Source organism: Olea europaea, unplaced genomic scaffold (genome assembly GCF_002742605.1).
Source record: "Olea europaea var. sylvestris unplaced genomic scaffold, O_europaea_v1 scaffold1831, whole genome shotgun sequence".
Lineage (NCBI taxonomy): Eukaryota > Viridiplantae > Streptophyta > Magnoliopsida > Lamiales > Oleaceae > Olea > Olea europaea.
Window position 1 is genome coordinate 42617 of NW_019236075.1, and position 23786 is coordinate 66402.

At 30.4% G+C, this 23786-nt stretch overlaps 1 pseudogene; it reads left to right on the forward strand.

Moving 5' to 3' along the window:
• Positions 1 to 18470: 18470 nt before the first annotated feature.
• Positions 18471 to 23545, forward strand: LOC111378544 (annotated as a pseudogene).
• Positions 23546 to 23786: the final 241 nt, after the last annotated feature.

Consider the following 23786-nt stretch of genomic DNA (forward strand, 5'->3'; position numbering starts at 1 on the left):
CCATCATATAGTATAATAGTAACGAAAGATATAAAGGAAGACAAGAAAAGAGAATTTATCAAATGCCTAAGATCTTGCCATCTAATTTATGGATAACAATGCTTAACCATTGCAAAAAACGAAGCAGATTTTCAGACGTCAAAATAGCATGTTGTGCAACATTTAACAAATGCAAGCAAAAGGAACTTTTGATAATCATCATAAAATGGAATGGAAGGGCCTATTTTTCTCCCATGCATTCACATTCCACTCAATTAATATGTTGCTCCTTTGATGATGCATCAGATAACATGTAGATTAGATTTAACATCCTAGATAACTTCAAATATTTCTAATAACAAGACTGGTTCAATGAAAGAATACACATTAGATTCATGATATGTCACATTTTAAACAAAATTTAGCATGTCAAAACATTGGCAACTGAAATTAAGAGAGTTCAAAATTACCAACATTACATGAGGACTTGTAAGACAAGTTCAAGAAATCTTTCGATTATTTTGGATGGAAACTTTTCCGAGTAGCAGTAGGGATGTAAATTGGGCTCATATGCTCAATCCAAAAAAAGCCTCAGCAGTCCTGGCTTATGGCCCAAGCCGAGCCCCATTTTGGAACATCGACTCAGCCATTCGGCTATAGTCGAAAAAAATGGTGGCAGCAAATCAAAGTTGCCTTAGCCGACAGCTGCTGCCTTAACAAGCATCAATTTGATTGAAATTGATTTGAATTTAAACGGTTCGATTTTTTTTTTGGTAATAAATATGAGATGAATTTCTTTGTTTCATATCAATTTTAATTTGCAGTATGTTGATTGTAGCCGGTCCTAAGCAGGGAAAAAGGAGGAGGGTTGTAACTTTTATTTAATTTATAATTCGTAAAAATTGTACAAATTTAAGAATTGTCATGAAAAAAAAATCGCGAACCAGCTCGGCTGTTTAAGGCCCAAGTCTAGATTTGCTGGGCAAAATTTTAGCTCGGCTCCGGCTGGCAAAAAAACTCGGATAATTTTACTCGAGCCGAGCCCAAGCATCGAGTTTCGACTCAACTCGTTGACAAGCCTAGGTACCAGGGTTCAGAATCATACTTCTTTTCATACACGACCTGGAACGAACAATAAAAGAACTTTTGAAAAGTTATACCCTTCTAAACATTTTATATCAAAAGATAACCACAAAGCATTAAGGAAAGGGCATAATTTAATTATTATAAGTTCATGTATAGAAATTAAACTAGAACAAAATTAATACAACAACCATTCCAAACATAAAAATTTAAAATTAAAAGCCAATAATCCGCAGTGACCAAAACTAGACTAGATTGCCACTTCTAATTAGTTAGAGTACTAAGATATCCATATCAATAGCAGGAGGACCAAATTGCTCCTTCTACATAATTTTTGGATCACCAAAGATAGAGGATCAAACTATCGGTTATGTATAATTGGCGTGCTCAATTTTCTGTTCTTGTTAGTTGGAGGGCGTAAGATCACTTCTGAATAGTTGGAGATCCATAATGCTTCTATTTAATAGGTTGAGCACCATACTTCAGTTTTTGAATAGATTGAGGACTAATATGCTCTTACAGAATAGTTGGAGGACTATATTGCTTATTATTAGTATTTCGTGATGCTATTGCCCCTTATTCATGTTGGAGGATCCATTTGCAACCACTAAATAGTTGCAGGATGAATTTTTTGTTTATAACTAGATGGAGGGTGAACTTAAATCAATCTAAACCGAAATTGGAACCAAAGCTAAACCAAAACCCAACCCAATACTTAATGTTTGATTGTGAACATAGAAAGAAAATAAAATTCAGGCAATTGAATTGCCTAAAAATTAGTTGCATGAAAATTGTCTATTAAGAGGATGTTTGATGGAAATTAAAATTAGATTTTTAATATATTGTGATAGAAATTTTTGAAATGTGTGATTGAAAAGTTGTGAGACCCATGAAATATGCGATTAATATTGATTGTTTGACTTTGACTTGGATTAAAATCAAATTTTAATTCGTACCAAAAGGCCTGCAAATTTGTAATACCATTGATAGGAAGTCTACTTAAGCTCATAGATAATTTCTTTAATTTGTAAACCATCTGATGTCTTTAATTTGTAAACCATCTGATGTAGCTTAAGATTAAAATATCTCACAAGTGCCATAATAGTCCTAAAAAAGTCTTTCATAGAAACCAAAGAGAGTTTCTTTAAAGTCAATGTTTTCCTTCTAAGTAAGGTCATTTACAACAAGACAAGCCTTATATCTCAACACATCACCTCTCAAATCCCTCTTGATTTTAAATATTCCTTTACAACCAATGAGTTTCACACCTTCAGGCAATGGGATGAGTTCCTAAACGTCATTGTTGCTCATGAGCTTATCTCCTTTTTAATGGTATCGATCCACTCTTGAGAATTACTCATTTGAATTGTTTGATGAAAGTTAATTGATCAAATCTTCTTCCACCAAATCCAATGACATCCTTATTTTCTTAGAGAAAGAATATAAAGTTATCTAAATTGTCTTTCTCTTTTCTTTAGTGAATCTCCTTAATGGTATTTATTCTTGATGATGTTGAGTTTGTCATTTTGAAACAATCTCTTGAATGTGTATAGGGGATTTTGTGATATTGTCTTGATCCAAAATTACTTCTTGAATAAGGTCTGGAGTAAGAATTTGTCCTAGTTCCGATAATTGGTAATTGTAACAGAAGAGATATATACATATTCTTTCTCGACGACAAAATCATTAACCTTATAACCTTATCTCTTGGCACAAACTCTACATTCTCAGAGAATTGGACATTTCCCGTTTTGAAAATCAACCTAGTAGTAGGTTATTAAAATTTGAAACCCCTTGACCTTTCAAAGTAATCAATAAATTAGCAATTGATAATTCTGGAGTCCAGTTTATTTTTTGATTGCCTATAAAGCAATGACTTAACTACCCCATATGTGCAAGTGTTTCAAAATAGACTTCTTGTCTATCCAAAGCTTGTAAAGGGTTTTAACAGTTACTTGAAACTTTATTGAGAATTTAGGTTGTAGTTTTTAGTTCTTCAGCCTAGAGAGATTTTAGTGTACTATGGGACGATTCCACATTCCTGTAGGAATTTAACAGAAGGCCATGTACCTTGTTCTCCTGATCCATCATATCTTTCATAATATTCACCACTATGGTAAGATTTGACTTGTTTAATTCTTTTATTGAGTTAATTTTCAACATCAGTTTAATAAGCATTGACCTGGTCTAGTGATTGAGATTTCTTATGAATGAGATATAGGTAGTCATAGCAAGAATAATCGTCCATGAACATAATATGTGATTGTTGACCATTCTAAAAAGTCGAACGGAAATGACCTATAGATATTTGTATGAGTTAGTTCTGAAAGATTCGAAGTTCCATTGGCACCTAATCTTCTTATATTTGTTTATTTCCCCTTATTGCAATTAAGATAAATACCTAAGTCTAAAAAATCAAGCGGATCAAGAATTCATTCTGACACAATTTTTTCCTTTTTCCTTTAAGATATGTGTCTTGATCGCTTGTCCGTAACGAAGCGAAATTCTTATTAGTTAATTTATATTTAGTACCACGTTAATTTACAATTAAGATTTCTTTATAAAAGGCCACTGAATTAAACAAACATGGGTTATCATAACCTTATAAAGAACTGGTATCCACAACATTTGAATTAAGAAAGAGACAAAACTTACTATTTTCAAATGTACAAGATTAACTGAATTTGTCCAATATAGAAGTATAATCAAAGTACATTTTAAAAGACTGTATTGCAAATGTCTCTTTTAAATCCAAATAATAACTAGTCTTTAATAACCTAAAAGTTTTTATAACTTCAACTTTAACTGATTTGCTATCGTTTGCACGGATGGATCTTTCAACAACAATTGGTTATTGACTGTTCAGGCAACCCCACATAGACACGCTTATTCGAATAGTGACACTGAAATTTATCCACTAAGTGCGTCTAGGTACTAAAACTAAATTAACTTTTGAACAGGCTAAAATGAGAAGTGTACTTTATTTTACACGCCAAGCGTTTTACTTTGTACAATCTCTCTTCATGTGTTCCAGATTTTTTCAAAAATAACAGCTAGATGATTTATCTTTTTCAAGCTTTTGCTATTTCTTTTCAACCGAACTAGATATAACTTTCTTATTCTTTAACTTGTCTTTAGAGTTACTTACCAAGTGAGTAGTATCAATTTTATCTTGCTTTTGTCTTTCTTCTTCTTGCACACAATATGCAATGAGCTCATTAAGAGTCCATTACCCATTTTTTGACAATTAGCTCTGATAGCACTTGTTAAAACTTTATAAAACTTTAAAAACTAGAAAATTTAAATTCTTTTATTGCTAAGATCCTCCATGTTAAATCATCAAAAGAATTATTAAATGTGGAAAAAAACCTTAATTCATTGAAAATGATTCTTTATTACTGAATCTTGATTCCAGATCTTGAAATTTGAACTACAACCTTTTCATGTTTAACTTCTTCGCTTTTAATCTTAAATATTGCCTTTTATGATTCTTGGATTCTTGTTTTTGACTTTGGCTTTTTGCTCCATAATCTTGATCTTTCAGTTGATCTTAATTGTGGGTTTTGGATCTTCATTTTTAATATATTTTCTCTTAATATCCGTCTATTGATAAGATGACACAAAGAATGAGAATCACATATGAATTGAGAACCATATATATTCATAAATATTTCGCTTATCATAAAATAGAACCATACCGAAACTAGTCTCTATACATATAATCCAACCCACAGTTTATTTAGATGCCCTAAACTCAACAATTCAATTTTTAGGCAATGACTCACAAAAGACGAGCATCACTAATCCTTCACATCGATAAATCATGTAATTCACTCGAGAAACCCACTTGGACTCAACTTTTAGACCATGAGTCGGCAAAGAGATAACTGAAACAAAACATACCAAACTACCAATATATTTAGGAAGTTGTAACAGGATATATAGCAAGAAGTAGGTAGTAGTTAGAGAAATAATGAATCTTTCGTCACAACAGATAGATCCAGTAAAACTCGATTTTGTAAAAACTCCAGCTGAAAAAAAGGAGACTATTCACTTTTAACTACACATTTTTCAATAAAATAATATTACACGTAAATCTAAAATTTTTCCTAATTTTTTAATCACACATTTCCCATCATAACACTATTTGAAAATGCATTTTTTTTTAAGAAAATGGGGCTCAAACAACATCCTAATCACATTTTTTGCATTATTATTTGTTTTGTTTATTTAAAAAATACAATGAACAAATAAGTCTTTTTACTCTATTGAAAATAAAATTTTGGGAAGAAATCATAATTAGAAATAATTTATTTTAGAGCCTATTTGTCTCCTACAATAGGAGAAATTAAAGAGTTTTGAATAGTATTTTTTGGAGAATGTGTGGTTAAAATTTAAATAAATTTTATTGATTTGTGTGTAGAATATTTTATTGTGTGAATATGTGGTGGCGAATATTACTATAGCAAACAATTTAATTTGTTAAATGATGACACACAAGGGCTTAATTTGAGAATAAGAATGCGATGAAGAAAATGTGAGATATAAATGTGACAATGTGTAAAGGTAATTACGTACCTTTAGCGTTTCTAGTAAATTTGTTCTTAATCTCTAAAAAGAAATTTTCAATCCTCAACATGTAGTTCCCTGGCATGTTTTATATCGGTTAAACAAAGAACTTTTCATTCTTCAGCATTTGTGTACCCGCACTACATACACAAAGATAACAAGTTAGAATATCAAAACCCTAATTCCCTAATCAAGAACGTAAAAAAAGGTCAAAAAGTAGTGAAAATCAAATGTCCGTGGATCCCACGAATATTCTGAAGTATAAACCCTTATTCTTTCCTACTCATAATCAAATAATCTCTCTTCTCCCCAAATTCCTTGTGGCTTAGAAAAAGAATAGTATACACTAATTATATGTTAAGTATATCGAAAGAGAAGAATGTGGGATTTTTGTACCAGACGAAACACTCCTTAATAGAATATTTTTAGTATGTCAAAATGGATCACACGTATAGTTTATTAAACAAGATAGATAAAGACAATTGACACAAAACATTAAGTTTTGGATCTCAACGAAATAAAATCTAGATTTTAATTTAAGTTAAAGTCAACAATTAATTTTGACCACATATTTTGTGGGATCTATAATTTTTCGATCATACATTTTATCAATCTTTATCAAAATCTATTAAAAATTTAATTTTAATTCCTATCGAACAAGAACATAGTGTCAATCAATGCAAGAAGTAATGGTGAATGGAAAATTGTTTCAACTTATTTTACTTTCCTTTCGAAAACAAAATCAAATTCTCTTGATTGATTGGTGAAATGCATAAAAAATAATATAAACCTAACTCCTTAATTTAAAATAAGAAAAAATGACTTGGCCTTCTACTGTTCTTCCTTCCCTATTTGCCCCATTTTCTTCACCCAAATTATCCGGAAATAATGATGTGGGTTCATAGAAATGGACCTGGTGGCCCAGAGATCCTGCACCGGTCAATTTCCGTGCCTGATTCTTCCTCCTCTCATTTTCTAAAGCCCGTTTGATACAACAAATTTTCCATGAAAATTTTTCGTTTTCCACATTTTTTCTTGTTTGATTGGTATAATTTTCTTGACAATTGATTTTCCCTCCCCCCACGTGACCCTTTTTTCCTTGATTTGGTGGAATTTTAATTCTCATGGTTTGGGTGGGAAATCAATTTCCAGGTTCTTTTTTTTTTTAAATTACGGTAATGGAAACAAATTCTATCCATAATTATAACAAATTATATTCCTTTAATTGACAATTTTCATGAAAAACAAAGTCAAACGAACACCAAAAGATAAAAATTTTTAATATTTTTCGGGTGGAAAATTATATTAATCAAATAAATTTAATTGACAATTCCAAATAAAACAAATTCTAGGCAATTTAATTCTTTGAAATTCGTTTTCTTTCAATCCAATTTTCATTTTTACAATCAAATGGACCCTAGTGAGTTTGTTTTGAAATGTGAAAAATATATTCTTAAAAAAATTAAAAGAAAATATAGGTTAGACGTAAATATGAATCGATATTCTGAAATAAAAGTACGAAGAATCACTGATCTAGAGTATATTTTTATTCATTGATTAAGTAAATAACTATGACGAACAAAGTAATCTTTTGCTTTAACAGTGTCCCCATTTTCGAGAAAGGGAAATACCATAATTTCTAATATAAATATATTAATTGAAATTTCAGAATTATTTTCATTAATCTAGAATTGATAGTATAGTCCTTGAATCTCCATATAAGAAAAAACTAGTTTCTTATTACTCAAATAGTATCAGTATATACTATAAACGGAACCATTCCTTGTACTCATGAATTTGACACACTTATTTGAGAAACAATCATGACATTTAATTTAAGTTAATCCAACGCTCAATATCTCATGGATCCCAAGTGGTTACAGAAAGCTCTCCCATGATTTTAGTGATATATATATTGAACGTTGGATTGATTTAAATTAAAGGTCACGATTATTTGTCAATTAATTGTGTCAAATTTCTAAGTAAGAACAATGGTCTCGTACTATAAAACCTCCATAGAATAATAATTTAGAACCAAGAAAAATAATTATTTTAGATAAATTATTAATTTATAGAGTATTTTATATTTTTATAACTTGTATTATATTTTACCGTAATACATGTAGTGAAATTCAAAATTTAATCTGTAAGCACACAAAAAGGCGCACGCAAAACATTTTTTTTCAAAAATGTTGTCAAGTTAAAAGTTTGTTAACTTATATTAATATGAAATTTTATGAATTTAAGCAGTTATTATTTTATATATTCATAGGGCCTTTAAGAATCTCAGCCCCCGTCTGTTTCCTATATTTTCCTCATTAAAATGAAAAATATGATCGTTATCCATCACATCAAGCCACCAAATTTGAATTTCTATCTCTTATATGGGGCCCATAATGACTATATTTTTCATTCTCATTTTTACAAAAATAGGAAAAAAACACCCTCTCAATATATATATATATATGTGTGTGTGTGTTTAAGTGGAGCCCCATCCTTACTGCACACGAATTGTAGTGACAAATGGGGTGTTGCTGCATGCACAAAACAGCGGTGAACGATTCACAATTATGCACGAAGTAGTGACAACATGATGGTGTGATGTGGTGTGGTGGTAAATGGGGTGTTTGGTGATGTGCTAATTTGAGAGCCATATCGAAGTTTTCAGATTGTCGCTATACGACACTCGTCGTGGTGATTTGAGCGTCGTGCATGGCGATGTTGAGATCGTCTCTCTAGCAACACTCGCCATGGTTTTGGGGATAATTTTGGTGTAATTTCTTCTTCTTCTGATCTATTGCTTAGCCATTATCTTGCTTCTAGTGGATTCAAGGTGGTGGCAATGTCGAGTTTAAGGGTTTTTTTTGGTGGTTGTAGTATGGTGAAAATGGAGTTTGTGATTGTTGGTGATGGTGGCAATGGCGGTGATTATTATGAGGTAGTGGTTGCATTGGCGGCGATGGTGATTGTAGTACAGGTGGTAATGGAGATGGTAGTAATGTTATTGGTGGCAGTGGTGTTGGTGCTAGGATTGGGTTAGATTAGATTTGAATTGTATAATGAGGGTTCGTAACCAATTATTTAGGTGATTGTAACTAATAAAATGATTAATTTGTGACAAATAAATAATATGTAATCGAATAGATAGTTTGTAGTCGAGGAACACTACGTGGTTTATTAATTTGATAAATTGTAACCTATAAACTTTGTGATTTGTAATTGTGCAATTATACGTGATCAATTTTGCACACGTGATATGTTTTTCTTCTTACAAGTTATAATTCAGGTATCAAAGTTCAACGTGCACTTGTTATAGGTCACATGTCATTGTGTATAGGTCGCCGATCAATGTTCATAGGTCACATATCAAATAGAATTGGTCAGAGATCACTAATATATGTTCACAGTTCACCATTCACAAGTTATGAGTCATATCTTATAGATCAAATATCAATGTTAACTGGTCACATATTATATGTCACATGTATGTGTACTAATAATAGGCCATAGATTCAAGTTCACAGGTCATGAGTCATTTTGCATAGGTAACAAATCAATGTATACTAGTCACAGATCCAAGAAAATTGGTCACATGCCATTAAATCAATATCAAAGGTAATAGATCAACGTCCAAAGGTCGCATATCCAAAAGAACTAGTCACAGGCTATTGGATCAATATCACAGGTAACAATTTACATGTAATTTAAATCACATTGTCAAAAATTTACAATTTACACTGAATCTGATGATAAATCAAACATTTGAATCAAATTTACACTACATTGACAGACCAATTCTCTACGGTAGTTTAAATCACGATGCCAATCTAATTCCTTCAATCATTCTGACGTCAGGCGATTGTCCAAATTGAAGTTCATTTAGTGTGAGAGGGAATGATGTCGGTTGGATGTTGATGACTGTGGCTGTGCGAGTTTATAGAGAGATTGGAGTGGGTCAAAATATTATGATGGATATTTATTATATTATTTATCATTCGAGTTTGAACTTTTAAACCCCTTATCTTAAAATTGAATTGGATTATAGTCAAACATTTTTCCTTAAAATCAAATTGGACTATATTTAAGGCCTTACTTATGTATTATTACGATATTAATAAAGTACACTAACTCAAGTCGAGATTAAAGAATTTTAATATTTAAGCAAAATTATTAATTTGACGAATATTCATTTATCAAAGTTTTACTTAAGATGATGGGGTCCACAAAAGGGAATACATGGAATTGACCCAAATGAAAGAGGTCATTTTCCAAATTAACCCTTGACTTTTCCAAACATTTGTAACTACCTAAAATACCCTTAAACAAATATTAAAAACAACCTATTTCATAATAAAAATCTTCTATCTAAGTCCTTAAAGAATTAACAAGTAACTTTTCTAAAAATTTGAAAGAATGATTAATTTTTATGAATAATTATAAAACGGAAAAACCCAAATTTAAAAGAGGACCATATAACATAAAAAAAGTTGTTAAAAATAAAAAAGAAATTAAGTTTGAAAAAGAAATTGATAAGATAGGATATCAAGCACAATTATATGCATCACAAGAAATATTAAAATGTTTCAAAGAAAACTTATTAGAAAATTTTGCTAAAAGAATTGTAAAATCAATAATCATAAAAGATATACAAGATATCATAGATAAATTAGAAAAAAAAAAGAAAAATATCTCAAAATACGATATACCTTTTAGAACAGACATAGATATGATAACAAATATTGATATTATAAATTCTCAGACATTACTAGACTTTGAAGAATTACTTAAAAATTTATGAGAAGACCAATAAAAAATAGATTACCACAAGCATACAAAAAATTAGTTTTTAACCTTACCTTAAGATTTTATATACGCTTAATAACAAATAAATTAACTAAAACAAAAATAAAAGAATTTTTAGAATATTAGAATATTAGATTTTTAGATTTGTGATTATTAGATTATTAGATTTTTGTTCGTTCATAGTAGCACCCATCCGTTGGTATCAGAGCCATATAGATCATGGAAATCATAAAAATAAATAATTATTATCAATGTATTGAAGGAAAAGGATGTTATATATTTTTCAACCCTATCCCTAATAAATTAAAAATAATAACATTATATGTAACTAGAAATTTACCTAGAGAAATAAAGGAACAAATATTACATAAATTAATTATAGGATTTATCAAAGATAGACGTACATATGAAATAATTATCGAAGTATTTGAAAATGAATTATACTATAGAGAAATATTTGAATCATCATAAAAATATAATGGAAGAAACTAAAAATATTTTAGAAAGAAAATTAAGAAGAATAAGATTAATAAATAATAAAATTTTAGATGAATTATTAATGCCTGGAGATATAACTAAACCTCAAGAAAAACAAATATTAAAATTAAAACAAGAAAGGTATAAAGAAAAAGCAAGTTATTATGAAAAATTAAAAGAACTAACAAATATTGAAGTTATAAAACAAAAGTATGATAAAATGATAAGAAATTGTAAAAATGCTGATTATATAGCATTTTATTATTGTCAATCAAAAAATTTATAAGAGAAAATGTCAATCAGTGAACATATGAAATAATTAAAACATTTAATAAGAACATTAATAAATGATGTACAAGAAATAAATAATGAAATAAAAGAAGCAAGAAATGATATAAATATATTGAAACTTGAAGTCAAAAAATTAAAAAAAAAAATGAAGAAAAGAATAATAGAATAGATAAAAAATTTATAGAAAAAGAAATAACAAGAATAGGGAAAAAACATATTGAAAGAAAAAATATAATAATAGAAACAGGAAGCATGGATGATGAGTTTAGAAAAAAAATATATTACCTAAAATATTAGAAGAAGATGAGTCTAGAGAAAAAATGTTGGTTAAACAAAAAATTGAAGAAAATCAAGAAAAAGAAAATGAATGAAGAATTAGATATACTTATAGATAATTTTGATCATTTAAGTTTAGAAGGTATAGATGATGAATACCAAATCTTAATGAATACTGGAGGAGGACCTAATCCCGTAGGAACTTCTAAACAAGAATCAATAGATCCAGATGAAAGATATGCTCCGATGTATAATAAACCATATAGACAATTTTATGATAAAATAAGTGAAAAACAACCGTCTAAAGGAAATAAATATAGTAATAGATTTGAATTAAATAATAATTATGATAAACTTGTTAACCATAGAGGAACAAAATTAGACTTAGACTGCAAAATAGACACTAAGAAAGCCTTAATAACTTGGGCAGACTCAATGATATTATTCTTTTTATATAATAAAGATGATACATAGGAAAATATTGAAAGAAGAATAGATTTTTTAATTGCATCTTTTGAAGGAAATGTTAGAAATTGGTGGGAAGGAATAAGTAGTGATACAAAATCATTAATAAAAAGAAATGTACAAATAGAAATAATAAAGTCAGATAAATTACGAATAAAAAGATTAGTAGAATATATTGCAGATGAATTCTTAGGAGAAAATTGGTTAAGAAATTATGAAGAAGAAGCAATACGAGAAAAAGATAATGCAAGAGTTAAGTTAATTAATTTAACACTTTGCGATATGTGTAAAATTAAAGAATATACTTGTGAATTCAAGGATTACTATTATACTCAATTTTATAGTAATGAGAATCAAGAAGTATATTAAGATATGTATTACAATAAATTATCAGGTTCATAGGGAATATATTTTAAAATAGAATTTGAAAAATATATTAAAGAAAATATAGGAATACCTAGAACATTAGGATCAAGAATAAAATTCTTGTTTGAAAGACTTGCATATATATGCCAACAAAGACAATTATTGAAAAAATCAGAAAAATTAACTAGAATATATTGTAAAGATATGGAAAAATCTACAAGATGGGGATGTAATTCTGAAAAAAGAAGTAAAAAAAAAATATAAAAATAGAAAGTTTAAAAAATATAGAAACTTTAAGAAAAAATACATAAAACCTGGAAGGAAATATTATAAAAGGAAAAATAATATACAGAAAAGTAAACCTTATAAGAAAGATAAAAAACATTGTAAGTGTTGGAATTGTGGAGAAATAGGCCATATAAGTATTGATTGCACAAAGAAAAAAGTGAAAATATTACAAAAAGATTATTTTGAAATAGAAAGTGAATTAAGTGAAATATCTGATATTGAACATTATAATAATCAGGAAATATTTATAAGTGAAGCAGATTCAGAAGATTATGGATCAGAATCTGAATAGAGAAATTGAAGAAATAGAAAATAATAACATAGAAATCCAAGAATATGAGGAAATAGAAGGTTATGGATTAAAAATAACTTTTGATAATAATAAATTTAAGAAAATACAAAAGTTATCCTTAGATTTGAAAATAGGAAAATAGGAAATTCTAAATAGAATATGGAGAAGAGAAAGAATAGCAATAAATGAATACCATAAGATTGAAAAAACTATAAATGTCAGGACTACTCAAGGAACACATAAAATAAACTTTCTAACAAAAAGTACAGTATCAGAATTATTATAAAAAATAAGTAAAAAACATAGTGAAAAGATTCAAAATGTTTATTTAGTAGAAATACAAATAATGTTTAAATCCTTATTTAAGGAAGGAATAGATTTACCATTAACTGTAAGTTTACATGATGGAAGAATTATAAATCTGGAAGATGGTCATTTAGGAACTATAGAAGGAAACTTAGCATATTAAAAGTTAATATTTACTTGTTATCCAAAATATTGTGTCTCATTGAAAGATAAAAATTTTAATGAAATCTTAGGATTACATTTCAAATTACATAGAAATGATATAATGGAACCAGGAGACCAAATTATGACTATGGAATATAGGGCATTATATACATTTACTAATTCTAATTATGGGAATATTTATTCCAATAAACCATACATAGAAATTCATAAGGAATGTAAGGATATTAGTAAAATAGTGGAACCAACCAAACAAACAAATCTTATTTCAGAAGAATATGAATTTAATATAACTAAAAATAAGCCTGAAATAACAAAATTAAGAAAAGAAGAAGATTATAAAATAACATTTCATAATGGAAGGTTGATAAAGAAATCAAAAAGTCTTAGACTACCTAATAAAAAAGAATATTTAGGAGAAACTAGTGGTATAAAAGAAATAAAACCTCATGAAAATATTGAAAATATGAAAATAGAAGATAGAAAGTATATAAAAGGACCAAATATATTGATAGATACAGGAGCTGGTGAATGTCATATGGCTGCAACTAAAAATAAAGAATTAATGACTTATAAGATAGAACCATATGAATACAGGAATTTTGATGGACAACTATATATTACAGAATTAAAGGTAAAGGTACCAATAAAAATAGGTGGGGTTGATCTTTTAGTACCATGTTATTTGGATGAAAGTATGGATATTGAACATCATATATTATTAGGAATGAGTTTCTTAAATGGATTAGAAGATTATAGTATAAAAAGAGAAGGGTTATATATAACTCATAAAAGACAAACTACATTATGTAAAATAGGAAGTGGATGAATAATCAAATAAATTTTTCCATTAGCAGTATATATACAAGTTACTATAGTAGAAACAAATATAACAACTTGTGCCTTAATTGATATAGGAAGTGATATAACAATTTTTAAAAAATTCTTAATAAAATCATGGAATAAAAATAGTAAAATAAAAATAACAGGAGTGACTGGAGAAAGCACTCAAATAATTGGTAGTGCTGAAAAATTTAATATAATACTTGGTATTAAACAAGTTATAATAAATAAAATATACAATTATAATAACCTAGAATGTGATATATTATTAGGAAATGACTTTATCCAACAATTTCAATATTATAAATAAAATAATTACATGATAATGTTACAAACACCTTATGCACATCAATTAAAAATACCAAGAGAATATAGACCCTACAGAGTCCAGCCAACCCAGCGTGGTGATAAATGGGAAAAACGACCGATAGTACAAGATGAACTAAAAAATAAAAAACTATCATATAAAAAGATCCTAAAAACAGAAATAGAAATAAGTATGGAAAAAATCATAGAACAATTAAAAAAAATCTATGGAGAAAATCCATTATTATTTTGGAAACCATTTCATCCTAGAGCTAAAATAGAATTAACATAAAATATTATAATAAGAGTTAGACCAATGATGTATACCTGACAAGATATGCAAGAATTTAAAATTCAAATAAAAGAACTATTAGAACAGAAGTTAATTAGACCCAGTAATGGACCTAATAGTAGTCCAGCTTTTATGGTTATGAAACATTCTGAGCAGATTAGAGGAAAAGCTAGAATGATAATAAATTAAATAAATATACTAAATTTGATGGTTACTTTTTACCAAATAAAGAAATCCTAATAAACCTTGCAAAAGGAAAACAATATTATTCCAAATTTGATTGTAAATAAGGATTTTGGCAAATAAAAATGAAAGAAGACAGTATACAATATATAACTTTTAGTACACCTCAAGAAAAATATGAATGGTTAATTATGCCATTTGGTTTAAAAAATGCACCTTAAATATTTCAAAGAAAAATAGATAATATATTCAAAAAGTTTAATGATTTTCTTATTGTTTATATAGATGATATACTAATATGCTCTAATAATAAAAAAGAACATAGGAATCATTTATTACAATTCATAAATGAATGCAAAAAGGAACGAATTGTACTTTCTAAAAAGAAATTTATAATTGAGAAATAAGAAATAGATTTTTTGGGATTATCAATAGATAGAAAAGGAATAAAATTACAGAATCATATATCTAAAAAGATAGAAAGTTTTCCAAATGAATTAAAATTCAAAGAACAAATACAAAAATTTTTAGGATGTTTAAACTATGCTGAAAGATTTATTTAAAATCTCTCAAAAAAGAGATATAAGATACAAATTCTATTTAGGAAAACAAATACTAAAGGTTGGAATAAAGAACATACTGAAATTGTTAAATCATTAAAAGAAAAATGTAAAAATTTACCAAAATTAAAGTTACCAGATGAAAAAGATAATCTAATTGTTAATACGGATGCCTCGGATAAATATTGGGCAGCTATATTAAAAACAGATTTAAATGAAATATGCAGATATTCAAGTGGAACTTTTAACCAAGCAAAAATAAATTATACTATTCATGAAAAAGAATTGTTAGCAATTATTAGAGGAATAAAAAAATTTTCATTATTCATTTTATCTAAAAAATTTATTGTTGAAACTGATAATTCTCAAGTTGCAGGACTTATTAGAAATAAGTTACATATGGAACCTCAATATAGAAGGTTACACAGATGGTAAGCATATTTATCATTCTACAATTTTGATATTGTTTATATTAAAGGAATAAATAATTATTTTGCAGATTTTTTGAGTAAGAATATCGAATTTGGAGATGGATAATATCAAAAATTCATTAATAGACGTCAAAAGACGAATGGAATTCCTTATGGAGGAATCAGAAGATATGAAAATTGGAATTGAGCAAATGCTACAATCTATCCAACAAAATATCAAATTGCTCGTGGAAATCTCTAATTCTCATTCCAAATATACCAAAGAATTGAATGATAGAATTGATGATATTACTTCACAATTCGAGTCATTAAATACCAAATAGGAAATACCAATAGATACAATCTCAAAAATACAAACAGGTACACAGCCAGGAAACAGCAGTGAACCCAGCAATATCAAACAAGACATAGCAAGTCCTCGGAAGGTGACTATAAAAAATGGTGATGAACATACAAGAGTTATCATGATCAAAACTGATGAAGATGATGATACCCCTTTATCATCAAAAGAAGAAGAATATAGATCATTTTCCAAAATTATTTATGAATTGGAAGAAAATAAATCATATTTTATTGTATCAGGAGATCATGTTTATCTCAGATTAATAATTACCAAAGATGCAGACCCTTAAATGGTCAAAATGACAGCAGATTATGGATTTCTGGATTTGTTCTATCCAGGAAAAGATTTAAAAGAAATTGAAAAATTTGATGATATATTCAGGGCAGAAGTTTCAAAATTTGCCCAAGGGAAATCGATTTATATCAAATTTTATTCAATAAGTCCCGAGGTTGATGGAAGGATATACTATCCTGCCAAACATATTATCACAATTGTATATGTTGGTCGAGATTTTCAGATTGAAGTTGGCCGAAATAATAAACCATTGCCTAAAATCAATAAATCATGAATAAAATCTTGAAGAGTTTTGGGGATGAAAGTTCTTTATAACATTGCAAAAAACTTATATGATAAAAAATTCAGATGCTTATGTCAATATGAAGGATGGACACTCCTTACGAACAATGGAAAAGAAAAATCTACTATTTTGAAAGAATATATCCAGAAATTTGATACTCATCAAATTAATGGAAGTCCTACAACAATCCAAAAATCATACAGATTAAGGGAGTGCCTCACATGCAGACAAAACTAAAAAGATTGATAAAAAATGAATGGAAGGGGACCTACCACTACTAAAGCATCTAGCCAGCTGCATATGGAGCCAAAGATGGAAAGACAATAATTGAAGAAAAGATGCCCCTTTGATGAAAAAGCAAAAAATGCATGTGAAAATGTAGACCCCAGGAGGAAAAGAATAAAGAGGCATGTGAGCCTTTTCAAATTCTGATGTATGCAATGATGTAATAGACCAATAATAGTAAATTTGAGTCATGTATAAATAGAGGTCTTTGGGAAAAAAATGGAGCATCTCGAGTTAGAAACCATTATCTTTCCTTAAACTTTTTTTAAAACCAATTTTTCTGGAAACCCCTTGTATACAATAGAAATCTTGTATAAATCATTATAGAAATAAAATTCCAATATTTTGATATCAGAAAAATATGAGTTTCTAAACTTCCTATCCCGTAGATTCTTGACAGATTGCAGAAGATAATTTCTTTTTTACTTTAACAAAGAGAGAATTTTCTCTACTTAAGATCCTTATTCTTAATTCTAAGAAAAGATACAGTGAGGGCAAGAAACTGAAATAGCAAAATTCCCATTAAGGTAAAAGGCCGTTTGAGGGAACAGTTTGCAGATTCAGAGCCTGAAGGTCACTCGGTTCTAAAAATATAGATTTGAGATCAAAAGTAAGGTAAAATTATTGTCTTTGTTAAATTTAGAAAGAATTCTTCTAATATCTTGGAGGAATCGTAGGGATTATTACTTATCATGTTTGCAAAAGCTTATCTATCATGTTATTATTATCATAAAGCTTGTAAGGAATTATCTATATAATGTCAGGCTATACAATTAAACGATTAGATAATCTGTTAGAAATACTATTAAAAAAAATAAAAAATATTTTTTCTCAACTAGAGACTATGAATATATCATCGAAGGAATATGATAATCTTAAAGAATTATATGACAATTATATTACAGATTATACTAATTTATTAGATCAAAGGATGGAACTATAACTTAAAATTCGAAATAAGAGAAATAGAAGAATTTTGGAACTATTTCAATAAATTAGGATGTTTTGTACAAAATATGACAAGCTATTTCATTAAGGGTAATATAGACATTTTAGCAAGAATGAATAGTGATAGGCCATTTAGAAAAATCCACCGTTCACAAAATGAAACTAAATGGTCCACAGAGGCTGTACCACTAAATTTCAGAGTTTGATTCCTCCTCTCATTTTCAAGTCGAAATTTGCTATTTAAAATTGACGTCTAATTTGTTGTCTATCAAATGATTATGACACATTTATGTTTTACTTTTCTCCCAATTGACCACCGTAGATACCATTTCCTCGTTTTCTTCGTGAGTTCGCCCTTTTTCTTATGGGTATAGAAAGACTGGCCCACATGGCTGCTGGTGTAAAATTCTGTATTTGTCTACTTGAAATTACTCATCTTTACATTTTTCTTAATGGCGTTCCATTATTTTGCTTCTTCACTACACTAATTCATGTGCCCATGTTAATTGAACATTGGTGCTAATTGATTCTTTTTGTTGATCATCTACGAATCAGAATAGAGTTTGATTCTTGTTTCAACTGAGTGTAAATTTTTCTTTTCTGAAAAAAAAATTGGGCTGCGTACGTTTGAATGTTGTTTAGAACACTTATACGGTTGTAGTAATGAATTCCTGAATTTTAGTCTGCACAAATATGTATTTTTAAGGCTGCTAAACCTCATTTACTAGGAAGTTTATGACTCTAATTGGGAGGTTCCAATTTGGATTCTTATTTTGAAATTAGTACGTCATACTCTAGAATGGATGTGATTTGGATTCTTTCATTATGGTTGGTACTCTCTTCTGGAGTGCTTTTTAATGGGATGATTACGAATGTTTCTTCAAGACCAGCTGTTGTGAAGGTTGGAGCTATTTTTGCTATCGACTCTACAATAGGAAGAGTTGCCAAGATTGCTATAGAGGCGGCTGTTAAAGATGTGAATTCTAATTGGAGTGTCCTCCATGGGACTAAACTTGAGGTGAAAATCCATAATTCCAATTGCAATGGATTTCTTGGCATGGTTGGAGGTAATCTATTTTCCGGCATCTAGAATTATCTAATTTGGCTGCTGTTAGAACTTATTGAGAGAAGAAAACTGAAAAGATGAGAACTAAAGTTGTTTCTCAGTTACTGTTTCGAGTTCTTTATGATGTTAATAACAATATTAAAAGTGATGCTCATCTTCAGTTATCCAGGTTATTAATTACGGTTGTAAAATTGAATGTAAGAAATTTACCTATTCCCCTGGGAAAAATTCAGAAATAAGTGTTTATTTTGTGTCTAAAATATCCTAAATATGGAGGCGAACTTGATTTTTAGCCATGCTCAATCCTATCATAATTGAGTTATTTGACTTAGGGATATTGCATTAACTGACAAAACATTGATTATTCACAGCTTTGCGATTTATGGAGACTGATATTGTTGCGGTAATAGGCCCACAATCTTCAGTGGTTGCGCACACTATATTGAGTGTGGCAAATGAACTCAAAACTCCTTTCTTGTCATTTTCTGCAACAGACCCCACTCTTGCTTCTCTTCAGTTTCCTTATTTTGTAAGGACAACACAGAGTGATATGTACCAGATGACTGCAATTGCTGAAATTGTCGAGTATTATGGTTGGAAGCAAGTAATTGTGATTTATGTCGATGACGAATACGGACGAAATGGGATGTCTGCATTAGACGATGCACTTGCAGACAGTCTTTGTCGAGTTTTGCTATAAAGCAGGGATCCCTCCAGGAGACATCAATCGGAGTGTCATCATGGATATTCTTGTCAAGGTTGCACTAATGGAGTCTCGAGTTATTGTTCTGCATGCATATCCTGCAGCAGGGTTCTTAGTATTTTCTGTGGCACGGTATCTTGGAATGATGGGTGATGGCTATGTTTGGATGGCTACAGATTGGCTTTCCTCTGTTCTGGATTCCTCTTCCCCTTTACGCTCACAAACCAGGATGGATACTATGCAAGGAGTTCTTGTTTTGCGGCAACACACTCCGGATTCCAAAAGTAAGAGAGAATTTTCAGCTAGGTGGAACAATTTGACTGGTGGTTCTTTAGGGCTAAATTCATATGCACTCTATGCTTATGATACTGTTTGGTTGGTTGCTCACGCTATTGATTCCTTTTTAGATCAGGGTGGGGTTATTTCATTCTCTAACGACTCGAAGTTGCAAGCTTTCAGAGGGAGTAAACTTCACCTAGAAGCCATGGTCACTTTTGATGGAGGTCCACTCCTGCTGAAGAGCATATTGCAGAGTGATTTTGTAGGTTTGACGGGACAAGTCAAGTTTAGTCCTGATAGATGTATCATCTCTCCTGCATATGATATCATAAACATCGTTGGAACTGGTTTCTATCAAATTGGTTACTGGTCAAATTATTCTGGACTTTCAACTGTGCCTCCTGAGACTCTATATTCAAGGCCCCCTAATCGTTCAAGTGCAAACCAACGACTATATAATGTTATTTGGCCAGGAAACACAGTAAGAAATCCTCGTGGATGGGTTTTTCCAAATAATGGGAGGCAATTGAGAATTGGTGTACCCAATCGGTTTAGTTACAAAGAATTTGTATCCCAAGTGCCAAACACTAATATATTTAAAGGATTCTGCATAGACGTATTTATTGCTGCTGTAACCATTCTGCCATACGCTGTTCCATTTCAATTCATTCCGTATGGAGAAGGCCATGAAAATCCGAACTACACCGAGCTTGTGAATTTAATTACAACAGGAGTAAGTATTTGATTTAAATATGATTAGGGTTATAGTTATTTTGAGTTGCACATATGTATGGATGAAGTCAACTAGAGCTTGGTTATATTGTTAGCTAATCATTATGTTTACTTGTGACAGTTCTTTGATGGGGTTGTTGGTGACATTGCCATCGTGACAGATAGGAAAAGAAATGTAGAATTTACACAGCCATATGCTGCATCTGGACTTGTTATATTGGTCCCAGTTACGGAGTTGAATACAGGTGCTTGGGCTTTCTTAGGACCGTTTTCTCCTGCACTATGGGGTGTTACTGCTGCTTTATTTCTTTTTCTTGGAATAGTTGTATGGGTTTTGGAGCACCGAATTAATGATGAGTTCCGCGGTCCACCAAAGAAGCAACTGATAACCGTTCTATGGTGAGTTCAATCATACAAGATTTGATAGGGAATACGTATGTTTATTAAACTACCATCCAAAATAGCAACTGATGACTGTCAAATTTATCGATCTATTTTCCGAGTTAAAATTCTTTTGTACTGGAACTAATAAATTTTAATAACCAACTTAATTCTGCATCCAAGTTAATATCCCTAATACCCAATTAGTAGAACTTCCTTTCAGTTACTCTACAAGTTATGAACTTCAAGAATGGAGTAAAAGACATCTAGCACCATTCTTCGAGTCCACTGTCAAAGACCATCTGAACTCATGCCTCCTGTTGTTCTTCAGTTACCTTTCTCCTGATATTAATTATTAGTTTTTGGAGAGTCTACTACTTGGAGAAAAACCTTAATCATGTCAAGTTCTTTTGATGGACAAAAGTACTTAATAAAACTGCATGGATGTATGCCAACTCTCTTCCTTGGCAGGGGGTCCTTTTTCCTGGATGGATAAAAGGTTACTTCTGAATAATTGATTAATTTCCTTGATGTAAAAACGTCAAAAGTAGCTGATTTTATCACAATATGTCAAAATTTACGAATTCTTGTAGCATAACTGGTTAGATAATGACCTTTAAATTTTTTTTGGTTGTCTGAGCATGCTGTTCTATTGCCATATTGGTGTCTGACCCTCTGAGAAAACGTATGCAGTGTTTTGATAATAGAAAGATGCATGGTCAATTACCAGTATTTCAACTTTTTGTGGAGTCTGATGGTTTAGTTTGGGTTTGTCATTCTTGACCAAAAGAACAGCAAACAGTTATGAAGAACCGGTTTCTCACACTCTTTTGCCTGCTTCTCCTGCAGGTTCAGCCTCTCAACCCTATTTTTATCAAACAGTAAGTGAAAACTGTGTCGGTGAATATTTCTTGTAATATTTTTCCACTACAATTGGTTCCTGATAGATAGATTTAACCTTCTGATGCTTTACTTTTTTGCAGAAGAGAAACCGATGAGTACTCTTGGGCGTATGGTGCTGATAATATGGCTTTTTGTTGTCTTAATAATTAAATCAAATTACACTGCTGGTTTGACCTCTATCCTCACAGTTGAACAGCTCTATTCTCCTATCAATGGAATCGAAAGTTTAAAAGATGGTGATGATCCTATTGGATACCAAGTGGGTTCTTTTGCAGAACATTATCTGACCAATGAAATTGGTATTCCTAAATCCAGGCTTAAAGCCCTTGGATCTCCAGAAGAGTATGCCAGTGCACTTCTAGAGGGTCCGAAAAAGGGAGGTGTTACTGCAGTTGTCGATGAACGTCCATATGTAGAGCTTTTCTTGTCAAGCCATTGCAAGTTCAGGATTGTCGGTCAGGCATTCCCCAAAAGTGGCTGGGGATTTGTGAGTAACATCTATTGTTCTGCTTGCGCTTGCGCATTTGTGCACTTTGACGAAGATAATGTTTGTTTATTTCGTTGTCTTCTATTTGTTTCCCAGTGCCCTGTGAAACCTGCTTATGATTGGACTAAATCCAGTTTAAAAAATTCCTCGATGGCTAATTTCTTGTATCTTTATGTAGGCATTTCCACGGGACTCCCCATTGACCATTGACTTATCAACAGCAATTTTAACACTATCAGAAAATGGAGATCTCCAGAGACTTCATGACAAGTGGGCTACGAAAAACTTGTGCACTACAGATGATACCAAGATTGAATCAAAGCGTCTTCACCTGAGAAGCTTCTGGGGCCTATTTCTTATATGTGGGATAGTTTGTTTTCTTGCTTTCGTTATATACTTGTGGCAGATTATTCACAAGTATCGGGAATCTGTCGCTGTTGAATCTGCTTCTAATGGACAGGTTAGCTCACATTCTAGACGCCTTCAAACTTTAATATCAGTAATTGATGAGAAGAAGGATCAATCGAGAAGGGACAGAAAAAGAAGGAAGCTTGACCGATGACAATGTGCCGCTAAGTAAGATGAATGAACTGCCCAGAAACTCTGAAAGGAGACTACCTGAAAATTCTTCTAAGAACAACATAATAAACTAGAGGAAGTGAAATCTGTTCACTGGTTAAAATACATCTATCTGTGTAATTCAATGTAATGTCCTCGTGTTTGTATCTTATGTGATGTCATTAATTATGTGTAAATAGGGAAAGTATAATGTAGAACGTAGACAGTCTTCATCAAAATGTATATATGCATTTAGAAATTCGTTTTCTTGAATGAATATGTTCATGTATGGCAACACATTTATTTTTTTCTTCTACTCTTTCTTTCAAGAATTACGGGCACGAGCACTGGGGGTTGAATGCAAATAACAAACTGCCTAGTTAATAGGCATTAGCATGTCTTATTTAACAGATACTCTCCTTGTATGTTTTGCACAGGCGACTCTCCACTTCTCCTCTTTCCCTTTGCCATAACCATCAGCGCATGCATATTGACAGCTTTAATCAGAATCCCATTCTTGGAGGCCACCATTGTGTACTTGAGTCAAAATCT